We start from the raw sequence: 14231 nt of genomic DNA, 5'->3' as shown, positions 1-14231 counted from the left end.
AGAACCACCAGTCGTGTCGGCAGTGATGGCAAATATAAATGAGCCATCAGAGCAACAGATCTGCGATAGGAAGCGTGCGGCTTATGCTGCCAACCATAAGTGATCCTGACCTGTCCACTGATCTGTGCTGAACGTCTTCCTGAGGATTAGACGCAGGGCTTGAACAGCATACAAATACATTTGAGGTTCATCTCAAGGCAGAAAACTTTTTCTTTTATACTTGAAGACGTTACAGACGCTGACCTTGGACGAATGAGTCGGTGCCTTGTGGAGTGATGGGCACGAGCTTTTTCATTCACCTTCCTCCGAGGGGTTGCCTCAGCTGATCCTCTGCTGTCACACGATCCCTGCACACTCACTGCATCGATGAATGTTCTCTGTTGTCTTCCTGTTTTCCTTCTGCCTGTCAGCTCCATCTTCAACATCACCGGCCCACTATAGCCACTATCCCTACCAAGTAAGTGGGCTAATCTAAAGACAAGGTTGGTGAGTAACTAAAATAATAAAAGAAAAACAAGTTGTTTTTTCTAGTTTGAGAAATGGCATCATGTCTTTGAGCCACAGGGAGTTTGGGGGGTTAGGTGACTTCCAGAGGAGTAAGGATACACCGTGTTGTCACCAGGATGTAAAAGCAAGAAACTTTGTTTTGCAGGGAAGATGCATTTTTTGATTCAGTGTGTTTGCCAGTTCAGTGACCCCATGCTGCCTGGCTGGAGGGCAGGAGTGTGGTTTGGAGTCGGACCCACGGCCCTTTACTGCTCGTCTTCCCCCACGTCTCTTTCTCCCTCCCTGCTTTCTCGTCTCTCTTTGCAGCTTGGATTTTGGGTTCTGTTCTGGTGAACTGAAAAAGAAATTATCTGCAGACATAGATAAGCTTTGAGAGATTCCCATAAACTGAATTGTTATTATTAATAGATAAAAATTCACCAGTTGCTGATGCAATGAAGTCATTAAATGTATCATCTGAAAGCAGAAGTGAATAGAAACCCCGTGGGAAGGAGAAATGGGATTGGTCTAGAGTCCACAGTAAGGGGGCACAGCTGGATGACAGTCAGAGGGAATCACTTTAAACTGTCAGTGAAAAAAATCAATACAGGAATAAGATTAAAAAAATGAATATGTCCTTGTTTGTGGATTAAGAAGTCTCCAAGAGTCAACACAGCCATCATGTAGTTAAAATAAGATGTAGATCTAATTGTGGGGGATTAGGCGCAGGTGTGACCACGAGCGGTCCGTTTGAATGAGTGGCAGATTTCCCAAGGACATTTCAGGGTAAAGTGGTCTCTATCTTGTAAATGTGTGTCTGTAGAAAAGTTCAGCTTTGAGGTGAGAGAATCACTTAGATCACTTAACAGGATGTTTCACATCTTTAAAATTCAGTTTAGTAATCTGAATAATCGACTACATCAAGATTCTGGAGGATATCAAACATACTGAGAGTCATTTAAATAAAAAGGAAAAAAACACTGAGTCACAGCGTTATAACTAAGAAACAACCATTTCTTGGAAGCAACAGTTCCTCCCAGTGTTGGAACATTTGCTGTCAATGTGGATTTCAAAGTTTCCATCCTATGCTTGGTTAGAATGGGGGGGCATCTATTTTGGAGTGTCCTGTATGTGTTAGACAGTAATTTTGGGGCTTTTGAGATCAGGTGTTTGTATTGGAGATTACGCGTCGGAATTTCAGGAGCGGGACCACGCCTCCAAACACGCTCCCTCCGGTTCCCTCAGTTCTGCAAGCTGATCATTCTCGTCTACGTGCCCCTCCCTCCTTGTTCTCAATTCTTTAACTTCTTCACTTCTATTTAGTGCATGAGGATCTGCCAGGGAGGCGTCACCAGTCGCCTTCGAGGTCTTCCCCAAACTGCAGCTCAACTGTGGGCCAGCGAGTGAAATTGGACTTGATTAGTGTGAGATAGCGATAAGACGACAGCATCAGCAGACTGCTCAAGTTTCTTCTTGGTGTATTTTATTTTCTGTCATCTTAAAAAACCCCGGTTGTCCAAACCTCACTGGTTTCATACAGATTTGTACACACCTGAACCTCATCAGTCTCTCATTAACAAACAGGTTAGCCAAAAAACAAAACACTTCATCTATCTTACAAACTCATTTACTCTCAAATGGTTTCAAAAGTAAAACACTTTATGCAGTACAACTCAAAAAGCTTAGTTTGTACCCAGTGATGCAGTCAGTGACATCATGAGCCTTCATAAACAGGAAGTGCTGGGCCGGCCCCGCCCACACACCTGCTCTGGATGTGAGATCTGAACAAAGGGACAAACAACGGTAAGTGTAACCAAAGCAACGTCAACAAGTATAATTCAACAAAAATGTTCCTTTAACAGAAAAAGGACCTGATGGTTCAATAGTGTTAACTTTAAAAACATATACATGGATGTAAACTAACATAATGCAACCACAAACTAACCCGGGATAGTAAGTAGAGCAAAGCTAGAACAGCACACTAAAGCATTGTGGGTTTAGTTTAGACGTAGACTGCTTTATCTTTGCTCCTTTGCAGTGTTTCGAAGCTGACACGCGGGGGTTTAGAAATACACAATCCAGAGATCTGAACCAGTCTGGAGCTCGGGATCATTGAAAATAAATGATTGATTCTTGCTAAGAGCATCATTTTTATTGAACGGACCCTTCACATGAGCGATGTGGGTAGAGATTTCCATCTAGACACATCGTCTTCTACGTTCTTTCTTTAAACAGTTATGGACATATAACACTGTGGAGTATGTCAAAGCTTGCAGCACCTCCATCCTCTTAAAATTTATGAATTATTATAAATTTTTATTGTTACCAATTATTGAAACATTTTTCTCTGTGTTATTTAATTGTTGAAGCAATGAGAAAATGTTTTAATACAGTCAGATATTTGAATTCTGACAGCTGTTTACAAATATCTGTCATTTCTACTCTTTACCAAACAGGCTTGTTACTTGAAAGTGAAATGCATTTGAGGTATTTTTTACATCATTGCATGGCTTCATGAATCAAAACCATTTCAGCCTAAACAGGAACAGATCCAGTCCAGTAGCTCCCACCCACCCCATGAGGTGCCGTCACGGGAGGCTGTTCAGCTGGAAGGACTCCTGCCTGCGGCTCTCTCTGTACAGCTTTTATAAGCACTCATACGTGCGACAATAGTATCTGCACCTCAATTTCAGCTTCATTTATATTTCAATTTTGTGTCATATATCAGAATATTTATATATTAGAGCTATTCTGTAATATACTCTAGTATTTTATATTGGTCCTTTAACGTGTTCTGCTGCTCTTTTACTGTCTCGGAGCAGCTGTGACTTCCTCTGGGAATAATAACGGATTCTGATTCTGATGGGCGTAATCTTCTGAGCTGCAGAGTCACCAAGAAAAATAGCGTCCTGTGATTTGCCCGAGAGAGCGGTAACGCAGAAAGCCACATCGATTCCTTGCCAGGTAATTAGGATGCTGGTTGTGATATGCAGCCATTGATTTCTTACGGTAGCCAGTTTATACTCTTGGTTTAAGACAACGGTGACTAAATTCCAGCGTAGCCAATAATCTTAATGCCACGAGCCAGGCACAGATATTGATTTAATTACAGAATGCCTCCCAGGTTCTGGACACGTACAGTTTTTTATTGATCAGCAGCAGCCTCCACATCAGCACCATCACACGACAATCAGTGACAACAGGATGGAGTTGCATAATAGGGTGAATAAACTGACACGTTTAATCAGAGTTTGGAGGGTGACCTCAGCTGCTCAGTGAAAGCATTTTTACTGCAAACTGTGGCAGAATATTCAGATATAGTGTGGTGAACGTATCCAACCGGATTTCTTCTCTCTGGTTAGCGTACAACAAGAACACAGTGAATCACAGCCAGGTGGGACAAACTGTTCAGTAAGACTGGGGATGATTAGCAATAATTTATTTAGCCAAAATGAAACGTATGGACAGATAGTAAAAATACTGTTTAAGCAGTGAGACTGGTAATCAGTTCATGTTTATTACAGTGAACCTGAAACGTTTAAAACAGGAGCTAAAGGTCATACAGCAGGAATGGAAGTAAAACACAAATAGATTATTATAGGAAAAAAATCCAAACACAAGATTCATAAGGGAAATTCACAATTTCATAACAAAGAACAACTAAAGCTGTTTGTGGCTGTGTCAGAGTGAGGACTTGGCTCCTCCCCCCACTGCGCTGTTATAGGAGCTGCCATGTTGCTACTCTGTGCAGCTCCAGCTCGCACACCTGCTGGACACGATCACGCTGTCCTGCACTTTCTAAGACGCCCGGCTGCTCCAGCCTTAACTGCTAATGGTTTTACTGCAACTGACAGATTTAGAATTAAGTTAAATATATTTATATTTATTTAAAAAGACACACATCTTAACATCTTAACATACTTACATTATTCTTCTCTACTTGTCAGCCTGTTAGCGGCTTGTTGTTGGCTCATTAGCCGTGCTACACCCATGTGTTGGTCTCACAGTCAATGTTTGAATGATTCGTCCACAGATCCAGCCTCTTCTCATTATAAATGAAGAAAGGGTGGAGTCTGGTTGCACTTCCTTTGTGCCTTGGGGAGGGCCAACCTGGCCCAGAAGCTGCTGCTGGTCTTCTAGTGCTCCTCAGTGGAGAACGTGTTCTCTTACCACCTGTGAGTTTAGTACGCTGGCACCACCACTGAGAACAAAAGGCCACGCAGAAGGTAATTACAGTTTTCCTTGATTGCCTAAAGAAACTGGGATCCCCTCAGTTTTCATCGTCTCTGAGCAGAGCAGGAGACGCCTCTTCCAAATGTGTCAACCCTTTCTTAACACAGCTGTCATTCAAACAGCCCAAACCTCACTGTTTTAGCTAATGCAACCAAACAGCTCCTAAATATTAGAAACCATCTAGATCCGTATGAAATCACCAAAGCACCTGTTTGACACGCCTTCACTCAAATCTTCAATTAGCACTCAGTCTGCAGGCCTTCAGAGGGGGTCTGTGCTGTTTCTCATCAGCGTGGATGGAGGAGTTCTAAGAGGAAGAGGAGTCTGTGTGGGGTAGAGGTGTAGCTGGAAGGTCTCAGATGAAACCCGGGGAACTGTTATTGATCACGTTATCGATCACGGCCTGAACAACCTGTTCTCAATGTCTCAGTCTTCCAAGTCCCGTGTTTTCTATGAAGAGTTATAGTTTCTGAATTTGTCAACTGATCCGTTTCCAGTTTTACTTGGTGGATGAGTTCATGCATTCAAAGCTTTGTTTCAGTGACATCAAGTGGCAAAACAGGAGACAGCAAAACAAAAGGTGTGTCCTAAGTCTGCATCCTTCCCAGGACCAGGGCTTCACAGTCAGGCTGGGCCTTCAGAAGATCGTGAAGGTCAGAAGTGTCGTTTGATTGTCGGGTTTTTTCTGTGTCCAACAGTAATTTTAAGATTAGCTAGCAACACTTAGCTAATGTTGTTCATGAGTAGAGTCAGCTCACTTTGGTAATGTAAATATAATATGGCCAAAATGTAATTTATTGTATTAATAAATAAAATGATTGAATAAAAAATGTACAGCTGTAAAATTGAACCGTTTCAAACACTGAGATCATCTTCTCAAAGACGAGTATTTTTTGCAGTGTGTGCTGCAGTGTGTATAAAAGAGAAATATTGTTCTTTTAATATTGCATGCTATGATGAATTGTGTTTTTGATAAAATGAGGAACAGACTGATTAAATGTTAAAGAAATATTTTACAGTTATGGCATAAATCATGCAGGATAGAGATCAGAGCTGAAACAGGCTGAAACTGGGCAGAGATGATACAAACACATCCTTTAAATTATGATGTAACACTGTAGATGCAACAAAGTGAAAGAAATATTTATAAAATATTTGTTTCAAATATTATAAAAATGATTAATTATAAAATATTCATTTTCAGGCACATTCTGCTGTCTCGGTGTTCTCCGCTCCCTCTTTGAGGGACCCAAACAGTTTGCTGAAATCTCATTATTGAGTGAAATCTGTTGTTTCACAAACAGAGGGGTAATCTTTTGTTTGGGGTTTCCATGACAACCGGTGAGTTTTCAATTTCCGGTATCTGAGTTGGTCGTCCCAGAAACTGTGAGAATAACCGTCGTCCTGCCATCGCCTCACTCACGACCCCCTCCCATCCTGTACACACACTATTCCCACAGAGCAAAGCTGCTATGGCCCACACCAGACACAGTGGTGGTCCTGTGTAGACCACTCAAAGTGCTCTATAAAACACATTCACCCACTCAGAGACTTTTTCTAACTACCAGGGATCGAACCACTAACCTTCTGATCAGCAGACAACCTGCGCTACCTCCTGAGCTACAGCCACCCAGTGGTAAACACGAGTAAACCCTCACTAGGTTTGAGATAAAGTGTACACTCACAAACCTGCAAACCTGCATTTGAAACGTTGGCTACCATAGCAGTATAGTATTGCAACATGGCATTTGGGTCTTCTAACTAAAATAGGAACATAAATGGTGCCTCATTGCCAGACCTGACCCACATCTGGATGACATACACCCTGCCAGTCAGTCAGAAGTGCCAGCTTGATGCCCCATCCAGGCCAGACCTGTTTTCTATGTGGGTTAAATCATGTACTAACAGAGACGTACAAGAGAGACGTAATGTTTAATAATCCACATTTCCCTGTTTCCCTGGAGCGGATAGACTAGGAAACCTCTCATCCGAGGACCAATCATGTTAACATTCAGTTTTTACCAGATGCAATAAAAGTTTTTACTGCTCTGGTGCAGCAGCCAGAGAGATGGAGGTCCATGCAAAACTCATTTGAGATCAACCGTTCACTCACCTTTTGATAATAAATTTATAATCTGAGCATAAACCCAACAGTATGCTGGAGGGATGACTCAGAGGCTATACCTAGAGGGTAGTAACGGTCATCAATGATAATGTCCCATGGTTCATTAGTGCAAAGTGTTTTCTTTTTAACTCCGCCCCCTAGTTTGTGCCCCCTGTGCTGCTTTTATTTTGAAAGTGTGACTTTTATTTGTGTAGGGATGCACGTGCAGCTGAATCCTCATGTCAGACACGTCAGCTCATGTAATAAAAAAGAGATTAATACCAACTGCTGTGTTTCTAACAAGGTCTGGACTGTAAAATGTTTATTTACAGAAGTCAAAGAAAAAGCTGTGAGCTTATTCTGCAGTTCACAGGTCGCTGTGTTCAAGGACTACAAGCTAAATCACTCTGCGACCAAACATGCAGAAAAATACAAGAACTCGTCTGAAGGGTCAAAGAGTCGATGCTTTGTTAGCTACAAAACTACACATCCAGGCATGCAGTGATGTCATATCCCCCAAAATCATTCAAAGATGCAACAAGCTGCTTTCTGATGGTGGACTCTGCAGGGCTGTGTCCATATAAATCAGTGCACATGTCGAAGCCCAAAACAGACTTTTCAATTCAATTATTTATTTTTAACAAGACAGGACAAGAAAATCCCAAACAAGGCAAAGAAGAACAAATCCCGGTCGGCCTGTTTGTCCTGCAGAAAACATTCAGTTCACAGGACGACGTCATTGTCAGAGTGGGCTTCAAACAACAAAACCAAACTTCAGGGTGAAGTCAAATGAGACCCAATTCCACCTTAAAAGTAGAGCAGTCTCAGTAATAATCAATACTGTTTAACAGTAGAAATCAGGCTAATCCTAACGCTGGTATTTCATAACCAAGTTTCTCTCACAAAAACAAACAGTTGTGTTTCAGTGCAGAGCAGAAAGCCCACACCAAGTCCTCCAACGAGCCTCGCACAGTAGAAAGGCTGACTTTAACAAAGCACTTACTCTGCTGCACAGACCACGTCCTGACGTTCCTGCTTCTCCTCTAAGCTCCCACAAAGGGATATAAATCTCCCCTGGGCAGGATAATTACCGAGATAATTTTATCCATAATGATACTTGTCAGTCAGGAGTGCTGATGAAATTAAAGAACTTCTTCTTTGTGAAATTTCTCCTCCAGATTTATCCCGAGATTTATGTGTCAGAGGAAGAAGAAGAGAGGAAAAGAAAGTCGGAGAAACTTTTCCGTCTATAGTAGGCTCCATAAATCCCTGCCGTGTGAGCGGTGCGTACGTTTGTTACGTGGCCTCAAGCTAAAAATCAAAGTCACATCAAGCTAGAATAAAGGTTACAGGCACGCAGATCCCTGTTGTTATATTTTATGTAAATATTTCAGAGTGGCAGAACATAATGTTCTCCATGTATTTATTCTTCATCACTCAGCTCGACTCTTCATTGACTGTATCTCTGAGGACGGATTTGTCCTGATTGATTTGACCTGCAGCAAAACTGTCAACTCTTTAATCCTCAATCTGAACTCTGAACTCTTCGGACTGGACCTGCATCCTGTCATTAAGGCTCGGTGACAAAGGTAAAGGCCTCCTGTGGATGAGAGCAGACAAAAAAGGAGGAAGAAAAGCGTCACTGCCTGAACGCAGCGAGAGACGCGGAAGCAGCACCAAACATTCCTACGAGGATCACCACGTCAGGGTTTTGTTTTTAAATTAACGTGGAAGAATTGGGGCCGCGTTGTATCGTTGAACAAAGGCAACTGAACGAGTGCTTATGTTAAAGTGTGACAATGACAGAATTAGAGCAGGTTTCCTCAGCTTCGTGCTCCCCACAGGGAGCTTTGCACACAAAAGAAGTACACTTTCATTGTCACTGGAAATTTCCTTCATTAGCATTTTCTAGAAAATGGGGCCACATGAAAAATAAAAATGCCACCAAGAGACGCCCGACGAGATCCAAACCCTGGAGACTTTCAATAGAATCGGCTGTTTGGTGATTATGCAGAGTTTCAAATATCTGAGAAACATCCTAAGGTGGATTGTAAAATTCAGTTTGCTTTCTTTAATGACACGAGGAAGACGTGTCAGTGTCGTTTCACCTGCAGCGTCTGTCTAAGCATTAAAATCGGGACAGGATCCCTCAGAGTCTCGATGCTGGTGGTGTTGAAGATGAGGCTCGGGTGGAGCTCTGTCTGAGGTGGAGACGGGGAGGAGGTGGGTCTGAGTCTGAAAGGGAGAATGATGAAGAGCACAGATTTAAACTGTGCAGAGAGGAGGCTGATTGTCTCAAACAAGGCAGACAAGAAGATGATTGGACAGAGAAATGATGTCAGTGTAGAGACTGACAGTGAGGGAAAGTAGGAGAGATGTAGAGACCAGACGAGCAGCAGGAACACCAAACGAAACTTCATCTCCATTATCACTGTGCTATCTGATATGTTAGCCTTCTTATAAATAGCAGGTTCCACCTCGCACTCCTTAAATCCTTGTTAATCGACAGTAAATTAGGTACCCTCTCCTAGATGATCTAATTGGAACCCATTTATTCTGTTTGCTTGACGAGCAGCAGCTGCACTGCCGAAATGAAGAAACTGAAACATGAAGCAGAGTCTCGGCTTTTGTTGCAGCATTTTCCTGCCTAAGCTCCTGCACTGATACACTTTGGTAATCACATTGTATGATATGTCATCAGGTGTCACTCAAACAGGTTTTTGACATATTGCAGGGATTTGGACTGCAGATAGGTAACAAATAAACACGTTATTGAAGGATTATAGATGATATACAGTTCTGAAACCCTATGTTCTATAATAGAATAGTATGCAGCTAAACAGTGTGAATCAGAGAGTTTTACTTTGGTCATATTTAGTAAAATGATGCAAAAAATCAGCAAAGATTTTTACTTTGTTGATGACTTTAAGTCATTGACTGTGTGTGTGTGTGCGCGCACACACACTTAATCCAAAAAAAGAAACTCACAATCGGAGTGAAAGTTCGACACCCTCCGTGTGAGTCGACCATCCTGGAGAGACACTTGGATGTTCTCAGCACAGCCACTCTGTGCCTGATGAGAGGACGCATGCCTGAGGGTCCGAGCTGCCACCTGAACCATCAGTAAAGTGAATAAAAGACAGGTGACCCTCAACCAATCAGAAAACGTGACGTAGGCTGTTGATGATCAAAGTCCTAAAGAAAACCCAGAAAGCTGGCAGTCACCTCTGAAACATGGGGGCAGTTCAAAGCTCTTGATGGGCTGCAGCACAGTGAAACACTGAGATGTTGGAATGTTTACGGGAAGGCAGACAACAGAGACCTAATGTTTGATAATCCACATTCCCTGTTTGACTCTTCGTGGCTGGACTGAGCATTTGCTCGGTGGGCCGATGGGTCAGTTGAAGGGCTTCTGCCTGTCGGCCCTACAAGCACTGACCCACTCATTCGTTATCATTACCAACACTGTATTGCTCCGGAGCAGCGGGCCCTCCCCTACCTTGGCTGTGTGCTCGCACACTTTGGAGAACTCAGTTTGGTGTGGAAGAAGTGGAAAAAGGTGCAGCTGTAAAAAGACAGTAAAAACAGAAAGTGTCAGTTTGCCTGACATGTAACAAGCAGTACCAAGTCCTCGCAGTCACAGGAGGCTGCTGCTAGCATTAGCTGTGCAGAAATGCAGGGGGAGAAACTTCAGCACCAACACAGACAGAGGAAGCGGAAATTGGTCTGTTTTACACCATAAAGACTCGAGTGGATCAGAAAACGTACAGACGAGGCGGAGTTGGTAAGAAAACAAGTGTGAGTGTGTGCAGGGAGAGTGCTTTCCACTCCCGGATTAAGGAGGGAGTTACAGCAATGATGGTAAAGCAACATTAACTCATCATCACCAGCAATAACAATAATGAGAATAATAACACTATTATAAGAAGAATATAGACAATAACTCTGGAATGTATTTGTTGTGTTTAAAGCTCGTTGTTTTATGCTGCATAGTTGGTTTGTCTCATATTTGTGTTTCGTCCTTGTAGCACACAGACGTGCACTGTAGCGTCGTTTCAGATTCACACTCGGACACTAACATTAACAGAGAGAAGGCCGTCTCTCAGGAGCGACGATCTTCCTGGACCGCTGATGGTCCACGAGGTCCAAAGACGCTTTTCTTTGCGCTCCTGTTTAAATGCAGGCTTGATTATCTTATAAGATGATTCTGAAAATTGTTCAGCCAATGAGACGACCTCACTCGCCGCATCCTGCCAACCATGCTGCATGATCACATGAGTAAAAGGTGAATTATAAGTTTGCAGCTCTCATATTCACGTAAATATCAATCACACGTTTTTCTGTTGCTGTAAAAACACAAAAACAGAAGTTTAAACTTTTTATTCTACAATCTGTCACATTTTGCAGCATATTTCCATTCATAAAAAACCAAAGCTATATAAACAGTGGAGAGCAGGAGCGATACACCAATACTTAGTGTGGGATATTAACGTGACACCTAATTGTTCTGTAAATAGTTAAATAACACCAAAGCCTGAAGCATTGCTTGTAACGATTTCCACATAACGCTGCAAAATTTGTGCACGAGTTTTTGAAATTTACAATTTCTATTTGATTTTAATGGTAGAAAAGAATTTGCTAAAGTTTTTAATACTCAGATGTTTTTTTGTCTGTAATTTTTGGTTAATTGTGTGAATACAGTTTGTAAATGTGAGGTTGAAAAGAATGATACCAAAAAAGCAAGAAAAGCATTTTTAAAGGTGAAATAAAAGGATAAAATCAAACGTAGTTTCCAGCAGACTCCAGTGTGGTAAAGCCCTAAAGCACATCTAAGAATTAAAGCTGAATGTCTGGACTTCACTGTTGTTAACTGATGAACACAAAGAATAAATCCATGTGTAGTGAGATTCAGATTTAGGAGATTTTAAAGCATTCATTATAAAAACATAAAATCCCCTCATTGTACTGCAGCTTGCATTAAATTAATATGAGCTGCTGGAGACGTTGAAAGTAAAATGTAAAGAGCAGAACCTGCTGTGGTTCCACTAGAGGGAGGCATTTTAAAGTCAGCCGAGCTGCTCCGTGTTAGAAGTCACGTGGAGCAGATGTAGCTCATGAATGTGCTTCAGCTCAAGCAGGTTTCTTCATTAGATTTCCTGAACTGCTCCTGCGTGCTGCATTGTGTCCTTCACTGTAAGTAAAAACTCGTTTGTTCCTCCAGGGTCTGTCCCTTTCCTCAGACCAGAACAGGTACGTTTATAACCAACAGCCTCAGACACGCCCACTACGCCTTACTCACAACGAATGCAGCATAACTGGGACTGTGTCGACATCATCAGTTCAATTCCAGTTTTCTGTAGCGTCATCAGCAGAAATCCTAAAAGGTTGAAAACTTACAATAAAAAAAAGAAACAAGCCCCCAAAACATTAACACTGAAACAACCACAGCCATGAGCAGCACTTATAGGTAATTCCCAGTGTTCAGATAATATTTACCCATTTTACCCAGTGTGTGTGTGTGCGTGTGCGTGTGTGCGTGTGCGTGTGTGCGTGTGCGTGTGCGTATTGTATGTTTCTTTCTTTTTACTAACAAATGACTGATGAGTATTTTACTTAAAACAAGCACGCCTCAGCTGTCAGCCATTGTGTTCATTCTGTGTGGGAAACAGTTAAAGTAAAAATCTCTTGACTAAGTTAATATTTTTAATTGCTGCCATATTTTCAAACTATGTGAAGATCCCTGACAGAATCTGATGGATTATTAATTTAATATTTAAGACTAAAGTCAACAAGTAAATAAATAATAGATATTAATATTATAAAAATTGTACATATTTTTAAAAAAATAATTATTTATTGAATTCTGATTAAATAAACACTAATGTGGATGTTTCCCATCCATCTGTACGTCAGCACAATATGAGGGTAACATTTGTGAACACAGACATACATGATCCACTTCATATGTTTTAGTCGACGGTAGCACAGAGCCAGTAGCTTGTGCTGATCCCAGTTAGGGGACTAAAGGTAATTACCATCGGTAATTTAAATATTATTGATTTGCCCTCTTGCATGATGGAATTGAACACTTCAGCCAAGCAACCAGTTTTAATCATCCATCTGTGAGTTAAATAGAGTGGCGGGTGGGAGATTGTGTGGGTGGCAGGCTGCAGACAAAACTGATCTTTTTCTTTTTTTAAGAGTAATTTTCTGATAAGTCCACTCTTCAAGAGGCCGTCATTACTAATCAATCAGTGTTAACATAAAAGCCCCTTTTTTTAACTTAATTACAATTTTGGTGTTTTTAGATAACGAGGACTTTGCGCATTGTGTGTTTCTGTGCACAAAGTGGGATTGACAAAAAAAACGATACTGGCAATTCATTCATTAAAATATTTGCAAATCTCTTTCATATCTTCTTAATTATACTGAACCATAATGGAAGCCCAATTAATAAAAGCAGAAAACTCCACCTGGGAGACACACTTGTGCATTCTTCACTTTTCATTAGGTCATTTCTCACAAAGGATCGCTATTTCTAGTTTTAATATTTTAGTGTTCTAACTTAAGTTTTAGAATTCTCTGCAGGTAGCGCACTACATCATTTTGACAGTTCAAAGTACTGAAACCTTTGGAGTAAAGTGTTTTTTATTAAATTCTATTAACATAATTTATGCTTGTCAGACACCCAGCCTTAGCAGAAGCTGTGTTGGAGCTGTGGTGAAATTCCAGCTCAATATTTCATCCGCTGGTTCCCTCAAATGAAAGAATGGGCTGCTAAGATACATGTGACACAGCGGTGATGATTAGTGCCAGAGACAAACTGCCCAGCGCTCTGTGTCATCTTTCACTTATGGCACAAACCACAGAAAGTGTCTAAGATGAATATGTAACTCTTAATGTACCCATCACTTCAAAGAATTCATCAAATACATTGTGTTCTCCGCGTTTGTCTTTTGTAGCAATATGATCGATATTTCAAAATTAAGTCACCAAAATCCATCCATCCATCTGTCCATCCATCCATCCGTCCGTCCATCTGTCCATCTGTCCATCCGTCCGTCCCTCCATCTGTCCATCCGTCCGTCCGTCTGTCTGTCCGTCCGTCCGTCCGTCCGTCCGTCCGTCCGTCCGTCCGTCCGTCCGTCCGTCCATCCATCCATCCATCCAGCCATCCGTCCGTCCCTCCATCTGTCCATCCGTCCGTCCATCCATCCGTCCGTCCGTCCGTCCGTCCGTCTGTCCATCTGTCCATCCGTCTGTCCATCCGTCCGTCCGTCCGTCCGTCCGTCCGTCCGTCCGTCCATCCATCCATCCATCCATCCAGCCATCCGTCCGTCCCTCCATCTGTCCATCCGTCTGTCCATCCATCCGTCCGTCCGTCCGTCTGTCCATCTGTCCATCCGTC

The sequence above is a fragment of the Astatotilapia calliptera genome, chromosome 17 (genome assembly GCF_964374335.1).
Source record: "Astatotilapia calliptera chromosome 17, fAstCal68.1, whole genome shotgun sequence".
Lineage (NCBI taxonomy): Eukaryota > Metazoa > Chordata > Actinopteri > Cichliformes > Cichlidae > Astatotilapia > Astatotilapia calliptera.
This window is presented reverse-complemented; position numbering follows the sequence as displayed.